This window comes from Carettochelys insculpta, chromosome 3 (genome assembly GCF_033958435.1).
Source record: "Carettochelys insculpta isolate YL-2023 chromosome 3, ASM3395843v1, whole genome shotgun sequence".
Lineage (NCBI taxonomy): Eukaryota > Metazoa > Chordata > Testudines > Carettochelyidae > Carettochelys > Carettochelys insculpta.
Window position 1 is genome coordinate 193,206,203 of NC_134139.1, and position 11,467 is coordinate 193,217,669.

The following is an 11,467-nucleotide window of genomic DNA, read 5'->3' on the forward strand; positions in this document are numbered from 1 at the left end:
GGATGGTCTAGACAGTACTTGGTCCTGCCAGGAGGGCAGGGGAATGGACTCAATGGCCTCTCAAGGTCCCTTCCAGTCCTAGTATACTATGATTCTATGAAATATCGGGAATAAAACCTCCTGTGTCTGAAATCCTGAGGGATCTCCTCAATTGCACCCAGTGTGAAGTGTGCATGCTCCTCCTATATAAGAAGGTTCTCATGAAAAGTGTCCCTGAAGAAGAACAGGGAAGTGGAGTGGATCTGAAGTAAACTGGGTCCAGGCATGGCAGAAGCAGGATAAGTTGCTATCAAATGGGAGAGAATACTGCCACAGAACTAGTGCTCCTTCCTCAGGTGCACCACTTTCAAGTTGGGTTTGGAGCACAGGGGTTGCTTAGGGTCTTTCTGACTCTACTTTTAGAATGAAGTGAAGTGACACTGGTGGCTCTGGTGATTCCTGCCTCTGCTCCTGGATGAGTCCCGCCTCAGTAGCCTGGAACAGAAGTGGGCAGGGGCTTGGGGCTTAGAGGGCTTCCTCTGGGGTGCAGATGTGTGGATACCCAAGTATTTAAGGGTGGCCTGAGAGACCTTCAGGCTGTGAAGGCAAAAAGAGAAGTTAACACCTGTGTAGTAACGATGGTTCTTCGAGATGTGTCCCCGTGGGTGCTCCACAGTAGGTGTCGGGCTTGCCCCGGCGCCGCAGATCAGAAATTTCCAGCAGTCTGTCCGGTCGCGCATGCGCCAATGCGCATCGGTCCTTCGCACGCTTACGGTCACGTGCACGATCCGGTCCCCGCCAGTTCCTGATCAACCACTCCGGATGCCTCTGAAAAACATGAAACAGAGCTCCAAAGTGGGGAGGAATGGGTGGGTAGTGGAGCATCCACGGGGGACACATCTCCAAGAACCATCATTACTACACAGGTGAGTAACTTCTCTTTCTTCTTTGAGTGGTCCCTGTGGGTGCTCCACAGTAGGTGACTACCCCGCAGTGACCCCAAAAAAGGAGGTGGGTACCCGATTTATGTGCAGCTTGCCCTTGAAAGGACTGCTGTCGATAGGCGTGTATCCTCATCAAACACCCGGTGCATGGCATAATGCTTGGCAAAGGTGTCGTAGGATGACTAAGTCGCTGCTCTGCAGATGTCTCTCAGCGTGATCCCCTTGAAGAAGGCCGTCGATGCCGCCATCGCTCTAGTGGAGTGAGCCCTGGGTGGAACTGGCAGAAGAGTCTTGTGAAGCTCATAGCACAGTCTTATGCAGGATACGATGTGGTTTGAAATCCTTTGTGAAGATAGGCCTTCCCCTTTCGACCTCGGTGCGAGGGACACCAGGAGTCTGTCCATTTTCTGGAAAGCCTTAGTCCTATCTATGTAAAAGGCCAACGCCCTTCTCACATCTAATAAGTGCAGCCGTGCCTCCTTGCTGGAGTTGTGAGGCTTAGGATAAAATGAGGGTAATACTATTGGTTCGTTAATGTGGAACTCTGAAGAAACCTTTGGAATGAAGGCTGGGTGTAATCGTAAGACCACCGCTTCCTTTGAGAACACTGTGCAGGGCGGTGTGGCCATTATTGCTGCAAGCTCGCTCACCCGACGGGCTGATGTAATCGCAAGAAGGAAGATTATCTTCATGGTAAGTAACCGGAGGAGAACTGTGGCCAATGGTTCAAAGGGCGGTCCCGACAGCATGTGGAGGACCAAGTCCAAACTCCATGACGGCGGTAGCGGTTTCCAAGGGGGATACAGGTTTGCTAACCCCTTTAGGAACTGCGTGACAACAGGATGGGTGAATATGGTTGGCCCTTCCTCTGTGTCGAAAAGCTGATATCGCCGCGAGATGGACCTTTAGCGAGGATAGAGAGAGCCCCTCTCGTTTGAGCTCCAGCAAGTAGTCCAGAATTACAGTTATAGGGGTGTCCAGAGGTGCTAACTGCTTGGAAGAGCACCAGGAGGTAAAACGTGTCCACTTGTGCTCATAAGTCCTTCTGGTGGAGGTCCTCCGACTGCACTCCAGGACTTGCTTCACTCCCTCCGAAAATGCGCTCTCTAAGGCGCTGAGCCATGGATTAACCACGCCTGTAAGCGGAGTCCTTGTGGATGTGGATGCAATATTGACCCCTGAGCCTGTGTGAGAAGGTCCAGTACTGCTGGTAGGGGAAACGGCCGGTGACATGTTATGCGCAGAAGCAGCAGGAACCATTGCTGTCAGTCCCAGGTTGGGACTATGAGTATCATGTGTGCTCTCTCCCTTTTGCCTTTCTCCAAAACCTTGTGTATGAGTGTTGTGGGAGGGAACGCATAGAGTAGAGGGCCCTTCCATGGAATCATGAAGGCGTCCCCCAAGGATCCCTGTCCTATGCCCGCTCTGGAGCAGTACTGGGGACATTTCTTGTTGTTGTGAGTGGCAAACAAATTGATTTGGGGAAACCCCCATTTGTGAAACACTCGTTGGAGCAGGTCGGAACTGATCTGCCACTTGTGCTGAGCGCAAAGCATCTGCTGAGTTGGTCCACCTTTATGTTGTGGACACCCGGTAAGTATGAGGCTCTAGGGTTATATTGTTGGCAATGCACCAGTTCCACAACCGAACAGCCTCCGCACAGAGTGCACGAGATCTGGCCCCTCCTTGTCGGTTTATATAAAACATGGTTGAGGTGTTCTCGGCATTTATCCCGACTACTTTTCCAAGAAGGTAATTTCGAAAATGCCTGCATGCATTGAACACTTCTCTGAGCTCTAGTATGTTTATATGCAGTGTCTTCTCCACAGGGGACCATAATCCTTGAGTGACTTCATTGCCAGTGTGCGCTCCCCATCCCATATGGGATGCATCTGTTGAGAGAAAAAACGGTAATTTGCGGTTGGCGGAAAGGCACCCCTACTAATAGGTTCTTGGGGTCTGCCCACCATGCCAGTGATCTTCGCACCTCCATTGTGGGTGATACTATCCTGTGAACGGTATGGGCTATTGGTCTGTAAACACTCGCCAACCAATGCTGCAGGCCTCGCATGTGCAGTCTGGTGTTTTGTACCACAAACGTGGTGGTCGCCATGTGCCCCAACAGCTGTAGACATGTTAGGATTGGGACAGCGAGGCTGTATGTTATTACTTGTACCAGGGATTTGATGGCGCAAAAATGGGCATCAGGCAGGTATACCCTTGATGTAGCAGAGTCTATTCGCACCCCTATAAATTCTATATTTTGCGTGGGCTCAGTCTTTGACTTCGAGAGGTTGATGATGAGACCCAGCAAGGCAAATGTGTTTGTGGTGATGTGTATCATTTGTAAGACCTCCACTTTGGAGATTGCTTTCAGCAGGCAGTCGTCTAGGTATGGAAAAATGAAGACACCTTGTCTGTGTAGATACGCTGATACTACCGCCAGGGTTTTGGTAAAAACTCTGGGTGCCGAAGAGAGACCGAATGGAAGAACTCTGTACTGGAAATGTTCTCTGCCTACTGTGAATCGGAGAAAACGTCTGTGCGCCGGAAGAATTGCTATATGAAAATACGCATCCTGTAAGTCGAGGGCTGCAAACCAGTCTCCATCATCCAGTGCCGTGATTATGGAAGCAATTGTAGTCATTTTGAAATGCTGCTTGCGCAAATACCGATTGAGGGCCCGTAAATCCAGGATTGGTCTCCAACCTCCTGTCTTCTTCTCTGTCACGAAGTACCGGGAGTAGAAGCCTTTCCCCTGGAATTGCTCCAGTACTCTCTCCACCGCCCCTATGAACAAGAGGTGGCCCACTTCCTGTTTTAACTTTGTGTGGTGAGAGGGATCCTTGAAAAAGGGCCTGGTGGGAGGGTTTGGAGGTGGCAATGATTGAAAAGGGATTGTGTACCCCATGGCTATAATCTCCAATACCCATCTGTCTGTGGTGATGCTTTGCCATTGAGAGTAGAATGGTTTGAGCTGATGGTGAAACATATATTGAGATTGGCACTGAGAGATGGTCTTGGTTTTGCAGTCCCCGATGTACCCGTCAAACCTGCTGTCTTATGGTTTGTCCGGAGGGGGCGCGGCCCTGCTGGGGCTGACGTCTAGGGGCCCTGTACTGCTGTGGCTGTTGTTGGCGCCCCGGTCATACCCCCGTTGATATTGAGTACACTGTGGTTGATAAGCGTAACGCCTTTGTTGAGGGTAAAACTTCTTCCTCCTGTACGGCGGGGTGTATATACCCAGGGTCCTAAGTGCAGCTCTTGAGTCCTTGCTGGAGTGTAGGACCGAGTCAGTTGAGTCCGCAAATAACTTCTGCCTATCAAAAGGAAGATCTGCGATTTTTACTTGCAGATCCCTGGGAATCCCGGATGTCTGGAGCCACGATTCCCTACGCATTACTACTGCAGTGGCTGTGGAACGAGCCGCTGTGTCCGCTACGTCTAAGGCGATCTGAACTCCTGCTCGTGAAGCTGCGTAGCCCTCCTGGACAATCACTTTGAGGACCAGCTGTTTATCCTCTGGAAGGAAATCCATGAGGGAGGTGAGTCTCGAATAATTGTCGAAATTGTGGTTCGACAAGTGAGCGGCGTAATTCGCCATTCGCAGCAGTAAGGTAGATGATGAGTAAACCTTTCTGCCGAGTAGGTCTAACTTCTTTGTGTCCTTGTCTGATCCCCCTGACCTATATTGGGACATTTTGGCTCTGTGTTGCGAGGATTCAACCACTAGTGAATTCGGCTGTGGGTGACTGAACAGAAATTCCATGTCCTTGGCAGGGACAAAATACTTCTTATCCGCCCTCTTGTTTGTAGGAGGGATGGAGGCCGGAGTCTGCCATATGTTGGTAGCTGAGTCCATAATCGCTTCATCCAATGGGATGGCGATCTTGGAGGAAGCCGGGGGTCTGAGATTTTTGAGGAGCTTATGGTGTTTCTCCTGCACCTCTGCCACTTCAATATCTTGTGATTGAGCCAACCTTTTGAACAACTCTTGAAACTGTTTTAGGTCATCTGGGGGAGAGATATCTCCAGGAACAACTGCTTCATCTGGGGAGGATGAGGAGGCATTGCTATGATACATTTCCTCTAAGTCCTCAGGTTCCTGACTCTGTTCACATGTTTGTTGTTTTAAGGTTTCCAGATGGGGTTCCAGATCCTTTGAACCAATTTGTGATGTTCCCCCAGGGTGAGACTGTGTGCTATGATGTCAACGAGGCGGTGATGGGGATCTACCCTGGGACCCAGATCCCCTGTGCCGATGTCCCATGGGGTAAGGGTGGCCATAACAACAAGGGCAAGGGCCCGGTGATGGGGACCTGGACCATGACCTGAAAGTGTAGACGTGACATGTAGAAGGACGTGACCATCGAGATGACACTGACAAAGGCGGGGATCCTCCATGATAGTGTTCATAGGGATCCCTGCTGGAGGTTGGTGAAAAATGTCCAAGCCTGGGGAATGACGGCCGAAGGAATGGAGATGGAAGTCTGCGGCAGGCTGTTGGAGTTGCTGCCCATGAATCTCTGGGGGAGAGCGAGGTGATAATGGCAGCACAATGATCTCCGGGGAAGGGCTGCGGTGCCAGGTCTTGGACTTCACTTTCCCCTATTCGGGCGCCGCAGGTGTTCCCATCAGTGCTGGGGGGCTCGGCACCGTAGTCGGTGCCGCGCTCGGTGCCGCTGCCCTCGGTGCCGCTCGGGTAGTCTCCTCCGGCACCGTTGGGCCCCATGCCGGGTGCCCTTGCTCTGGTGCCGTCAGTGCCGCAAGGCTCGGTGCCGTGGAAGCCGGTGCCGACATTTCCGACGCCTGCAGAGCCCTCGGTGCCACCTCCTTAACAGCTGGAGGCCCCTGCACGGGCACATGTGCCGCGGCCTTCCCACTATGAGAGGCCAGCGGGCCTGGGCCCCATGCTCCACTTGTCCCACTCGTAGAGGTAACTGGCAGGGATCGAGCTGGTGAAAGCTTTTTCTTCTTCTGCACAGAGGAGGTCAGAGAGGCCGCCTTCCTCTTGTGCAAGCCTGAAGAGCCCTCCTTGTGAGGCTTCTCCGATGTCCCAGGCTGGAGGGCCTTGTCGAACAGAAACATTTTTAGCCTCATTTCCCTGTCCTTTCATGCTCTAGTTGTAAGTTTAGAGCAATGAGGGCATTTCTGGGGGACATGGGCTTCCCCGAGGCACCGAATACATTTACCATGTCCATCTGAGGCAGGCATGGCCTCCCGGCATGATTCACACTTCTTAAAACCCGGCGAGGACATTGTTTGAGCTTTAAAGTCTTTAAGTGCTAACAGGGCACTTAGCAGTTAATCAGTCCGGCAGCAGATAACAGTTAACAGATAACTTTTGAGGCCTTCAGATAGTGGACCCGCCCAAGGAGGCTGCCTCCGTCTTTTTTCTTGCTCACTTTTCCTGTTTAAACTATATACACTCTAACATAAACTATTATAATAACTAAGCAACAAGTTATAACTATTAACAATAAGTAAAACAGAGTTTATCTGTCTCAGGCATTGGAGCTGGAGTGGATTCCATTTGCAGCCATTGGCGGTTGCAAAGGAACTGGTGGGGGCCGGATCGCGCACGTGACCATAAGCGGACGAAGGACCGACGTGCATCGACGCATGTGCGACCCGACAGAGACTGCTGGAAATTTCCGATCTGTGGCGCCGGGGCGAGCCCAACACCTACTGTGGAGCACCCACGGGGACCACTCGAAGAAGAAATCAGAGTTTTCTTTAAACAATTCTAAGCTGTCAAGAGGGAGGTTCTGCAGGGTTGCCTGAACTTCTGGGGACTGCCCGAGATGTGCAACCATAAGCCCCTTCTCATACGTGATGAGTCTGAAGAGTCCAAAGCAGCTCAGCTGCCTGTACAATGACAACCAGACTGCCCTCTTCAACCAGGACAGCAACTTCCTGGCAGTAATCTGCAGAAAGCTGCTCCTGAAATTTAGCAAAGGCCCCCCCAGGAGTTGAAAGAGTAATGCCTTAGCACTGCTTGCAGATTGGCAATCTGCAGTTGAAGACCCCGTGTGAAACAGACCTTGCACCCAAAGAGGTCTAGCTTTTTTGCATCCTTCGATTTGGGTTCAAATCCAGGTTACCCTGGCCACTTTTCATGGTTCACTGCATCCACCACAAGGAATCCAGGCTGTGGGTGAGTAAATAGGTGTGCATACTCTTAAGTGGCACAAAGTACTGCCATTCAACCTCCTTAGTCATCAGGGATATAAATGACAGAGTTTGCCACAACACCTTAGTAGTGTTCTCAATTATTTTGATTAATGAGAGGACAACTCTGGAAGGGCCCCCAGGGTGAGGATTTCCACCATAGGATCTGTGTCCTCAATAATCTCCTCTGCCTGAAATCTTAAATTGAGCCACCCACTGTAAGAGATCCTGGTGGCCCTTGCTATCCAAAGCTAGGAGTGTGGTGACTGAGGTACCTGCCTCATTTGGAGATGAGGACAAGGAGGCCTGAAGGACTGGGACCTCTTGGGCCTCCAGCTCCTCACAGGGAGAGGCCTGAGCTGCATGGTACATCTCATCTTCTAAGGCTGGTGTCATGCATGCGAGGGGAGGGAGCCTCAGTGCCTGGCCTTGCACTCCTGAAGGGGTCCTTGGTGATGCCTAAGAGGATTTGTACTCCCTCCTCCGCCTTGGAGGACAACATCTCTCATGGCTAGCTGATGGCAGGGCACATGGTGCAGACACCACTGACGTAGCCCAAGAGCAAGGCCCCTGGACTTGGTGGTAGGTACACAAGGTCCAAAAGTGCCACAGGACCAGCGGTTGCCAGTGATGCTGCTAAGGGGGCACCAGTGTTGGCATGTCCCAAGGGCTGAGGTGCCAGGAATGGGGGTGGTACGGGCACTGCTTGGACACTGAGGACTTCTCTCCTGAGTCTGACCAGCGGTCAGATCTCAGTCACAGCAGCATTGAAGCCAACTGCACCGCAGACTGGGATCTTGGTGATAACAAGCAGTGCTGCATCATCATGGGCTTGCCCCAGTACTGGCCCACTCAAGTTCCAGACAGGGCCAAAGAGGCTGCTGGAGATGGTGCTGGCATCTGTGGCAGTGCTGGGACTTATGGAGAAGGATGTGGGCATGCTGGGAGGTGCCCTTGTGCTGACAGCGCCGCGGCTGATTCCTGTCTTCCTGGGGTCTGCGTCATCACAGTGATGAGGTCCCTGGCAGCCTCAATGGTGTCAGGAGTGGAGGGAAGATCCAGCTCCTCTCAACCTGGGGAGATGAGAAGTATTGGACATGACAAACCCTATGGTGGGGCTGGAATCAGCGGTGGTGGGGCTCTTAGCTGCTGTTATTCTTACGAGGATGCCTGCCTGGAGACCAGCCTCTATCCATCCTCTTCTTAAGCTGGGGAGTGGGAATGGTACAGGGAGCTCAAATTTGTCTGCAGTGAGGAGCGGCACCGATGCTCCTCTGAAGCTTGCTTGCATGGCATTGAGTGGTCCTGCACTGAGGCCGGTACGCTGCTCACCCCTGGCGCCAGCATTGACTCCCGTGTAGGTTGAGAATGCAGAGCTGTCTCCATGAGCAGGAGCTTCAGGGAAAGATCAGTCTCCTTTTCAGTGTAAGGCCTAAAGCTCCTGCAGATAGGTACTTCTCTGTTTGACAGCCCTCATCAAGGCACTTAAGGCTAGAAGAATGCAGATTGCCCTTGGGTATAGACTTCCTGCAGTCCTAACACCTTAAACTCCTGAAATCACAGCATGCCCAGGTCAGGGGAGCTATAAAGTGGAGAGGGTGAATCCCCCTCCAATGACATTCACTGGTGGAAAGAAGGAACTGAGAGGGCCATGGTCCTAAACACCATGCCTTGAAGGCACCATGCCAGAGTGCTCCAAAGCCAACCCAACAAATACCACTAAGGGAAAATTCTTCAACAACTGTGTACATAGCACATGCACACACCTATTAGAAAGCACATGAGCAATTGTACAAAGACTACATTATTTTCCTGGTATTAAAAGATTTATTAAAACAAACATTTGTGGGGCAGAGAGTTCCCTCAGCCAACTCTTCTAAAGACTGTTGTGCACAGCTTATATAGATGTTCTGAATGAAAAAATGTTATCCCTACTAGATGATATCTAACAACCTACCTTTACTAAATGCACTGGAAACAAATTCGTTCTCTCATCACACAAATACATGTTCCTGCTTCTTTCCACATACAAAGGAAACATGCTGTTCCCAAATTGTTAGTCCCATTGTCACTGCCAAATCTTGAGGTGCTCCTTAGAAGACCAGAGAGCCCTACACATCAGAACCCTGTGTGTGGCCAAGCAGAGCCTCCTACCGCTATTCAATTTTTAACAGTGTAGTGTACAGCTGCTGGAGCTTTTTCATGCCCTGATGCAAGACTCACTAAGTGGGGAAAGACTCTAGTAGATGGAGAAGTGGAAAAGGGCTCCAAGGCAACTGTCACCCCGTTGTATCCCCCCTCCCAAAGTCTTTTTTCACTGACATGTACCTAAAAACTGCAGTGAGTGTGGAGTTTGCTTTTCACTGTGGTTTGTACCTATAGATACTGCATGCCACAGTAACTGTGTAGACAAGGTCCCAGACGTGACTATTACAATGTATAAAGGATTTTCTCAAGGACAAAATACCAGACAAGAAAGGGGTTGTTTGTGTAGCAGAAGGAGGTGTAACAAGACCTGATGGTAGGAAGCTGAAACTAGACATTGAAAATGGAAATACAGCACAAATTTCAACAGTGAGAGTGACTAACCAATTAGTGAGGGAGAGGGTCGGTTCTCCCTGTAAATGCCATCAATTAAGACTGAATGTCTTCGTGGAAGATGTGCTTTAGCTAAACACGTTACTGAGTTCAAGAGTAACTGGCTGAAATTTAATAGCCTCTGATATAAACCAGGAGAGAAAGTGTTCTACTGACACTTTCTGGCCTCAAACTCACTCGACTGCCCACTCTGTCCTGAGGAACCTCTCTTTTGAGAAGATATTTGTTATTAGATTTTGTTAATCTATTTCTTCTTACTTAACCAAGGTAGTAACAGTGATTAATTGGTTCACTGGAAACCACACAAATATTGTAGCATATTACTTTTCCTGGCACAATGTGTAAGGGGAAAAATCAGGCACAGTGGCTTGGCGAGGGACAGTGAAAGAAACTAGCCTCGAGTTAGCCCCAGTGGCAATACATTACAGTCTTTCCAGACATCATAAAAACCAAGTGGCTGTGCACAAGCATGACAGACAGCTAAAGCAGGTGGGTGACCACCAATACCCCATAACTGAAATTATGATCCCTTTCTTTTTCCTTCTTTCCAATCAAAACACTTGATTGGTAATTAGGTGAGCTGTCCAAATAATTTTTTGGTTCACTTGCAATTCTGAAAAAAATTAAGTTTTGGGTCAAACAATTTTTCAAAATTTTGGCAACTCAAGACATTGAAAAAAATCCATCAGGTCAAATTTGTTTGATAAAGTGAAATACTCTGTTTCAATTTTGACCCTTTAAAAAGTATTTTTTAATTAATTTTTAAACAAAAATGCAGTAAACTGAGTTACGCAAGGGTTGCATTCCTGCAACCCCAGTGTAACTTGAATTTTCACGCAAGTCGAGGGGAGCTGGGAACCAGGTTGCCACCTGGTTCCCAGCTCCCTGTTGCTAGCAGGACCCAGTACAGTGCCCAGCTCATGGCTGGTCAGTTTCCCAGGTCCCCTAAGCGTTGGGGAGCCGAAAACCAGGCTGAAGCCTGGTTCCAGTCTCCCCATGGCTTGCGGGAGCGGGAAACTGCCCAGCTCCTGTCTGGTCAACTTCCAGGTTCCCACAAGCGGGGAGCCAGGAACCAGGCTAAAGAGCCTTCTTCTCTACTTTCCTCCAGCTGCACGGTTGTCAGCATCATTTATTAATACTTCTGCAAAATTTACACTGTCAGTATGCGTTGTTCAGCTTGTATGGGCTTTAGGACTGTTTCCTATATTTTTAATAGGATTTAGCACACACAAATCCTATTGCCTCATCATGCCTTTGCATTTTACTACTGTTAAAGTAGAAGTAAGAATAAATACTATTACTAGTACTCATCATACAGGCAAAATATATTGCCTATTGTCAAGATTGCTCATACTCTATTGTAAGGGGTTAACCTTTAGAGACTTATAATTTTGACAGCATTATTATCCTCTGCCCAGAAAAAATTTTTTTCAGAATGCTGACAAAAATCTTTCAGCCATGTTGTGTTTAGGTGGCGGTGTGGATGTAATAAAATTTTCCCATAAAAATAGTTTGCAACTAAAAGAGCTCTAACACCTCACTAGTAGACAATAAGAACTTGAAAATTTTGGTGGGAGGCAGTCATCAGTCACAGACATGTACAGCAGGCACTACTTTTTACTACATAATGCTGTGCATTTCAGCTCTTCTTTTAGAAGTGTTTTTATGACAGATGAGGAACTGATCGATATAATTTAACAACACTACATTAAACTCTTTCATATCCAGCACTGCATTATCGAGAACTCTCAAATAACCGGCATTTTAACCATGAC